Genomic DNA, 1,350 nt, shown 5'->3' with positions numbered 1-1,350 from the left:
CAGGGAGGAGGTCACATGTAGATCCTTTTATTTCAAGCTCTTACAGCTCTTATCACAATCCATACATGAATCCATTGTGTCAAACACATTTGTACATATGTTTCCATCATCATTTTCAAAACATTTTCTTTCTACTTGAGCCCTTGGTATCAGCTTAAGGGCATTGTAACCCTTAAGAGGAATTACTGAAACCCTAATGAAGACCGAAAATGACAGTGGGACAAGAGGAAGTAAAAGAAAATAGAGGAAAGAACCAGGAGACAAAGGACAATTGCAGAGGTCTAAATACAGGCATGTACATATGTAAATATATTTATATATAATGGGAAAAGAGGTGAGTTAGAAAATAAGGCAGAAAAAGAAAGAAGGCAAATATTTCAAGAAGAGCAGAAGCATACGGCTCTGAGCCACCAACAGAAAATGCAGTCGTCTGGGTTATCCGGTGTCACCAGCTCCCCAACAATCCCGTCACATGACTGGAGTTTCAGGGTAAAATCTGTTGGCTGCAGTTGAGAAGCAAAGAGAAGAGGGAAGTTGGAAGCAGAGGGAACAAGGGAGGAAGGGCATGTGGCAGAGGCAATAACATGACTCATGCTTCCAATTCGTCCTTGTGGCCATTGTGGCTTCCCTAAACATCACCCGCCAGAACATGGTTGTTCACATTCTTCCTCCTACCCCACCCTCCTTCTGTATTTCTTTCAGGAGTTCCTCAGGTGGTGGCACGAGAGCTCCGTGCCTTCAAAGGGAGAGAGATTCACAAATGCACTGGGCGGAAGAGTGAGTTATCAGGGAACCTGGGCTTGTCCTGGTTCTGCCTATGACGTGATTCTGATCTTCTAATGTGCTATGCACAGAGGAGATTATGGGACAATTATTACTCTGCAACTTAAGTCATATTTTTATTTCTATTGGCATATAACTTACATGTGTGCTGACATTAGAGTACTTAATCCCTTAGATAGAGATAGATGATAAATAGATAGGTTAACCTACCTATTCTAACACTGGTCCTAACCTTTCCATGGTATACTCTTGCTGGAATGTCTGACCATTTTGCATCTCAGTTTCCTCAGCTGTAAAAGAGGTGTGTCATTAAAGTGATCTTTCATCCCTATGAGTCTATTAAAGGCCATTCCCTCTCAACCTTTGCAACAAAACAATTTAAAATACCTTGACTCGGGCTAGACGGACATGTATAGATAATTCCAGTCTGAATTAGAGCAGATATTTTATGCTGTGATTCATCTGACTTTACTCAACCTGCATAGATTTACTGGGTACCTACCATGCAACAACTGCTCAGTGGACCGTGATGAGCAAAGCAGACACAACGCCTTGCTTTACCAATAT

This window comes from Echinops telfairi, unplaced genomic scaffold (assembly GCF_000313985.2).
Source record: "Echinops telfairi isolate 266 unplaced genomic scaffold, ASM31398v2 ScPeMD7_5927;HRSCAF=6808, whole genome shotgun sequence".
NCBI lineage: Eukaryota > Metazoa > Chordata > Mammalia > Afrosoricida > Tenrecidae > Echinops > Echinops telfairi.
The sequence above is the reverse complement of the archived record's forward strand: the minus strand, read 5'-3'. Positions refer to the sequence as shown.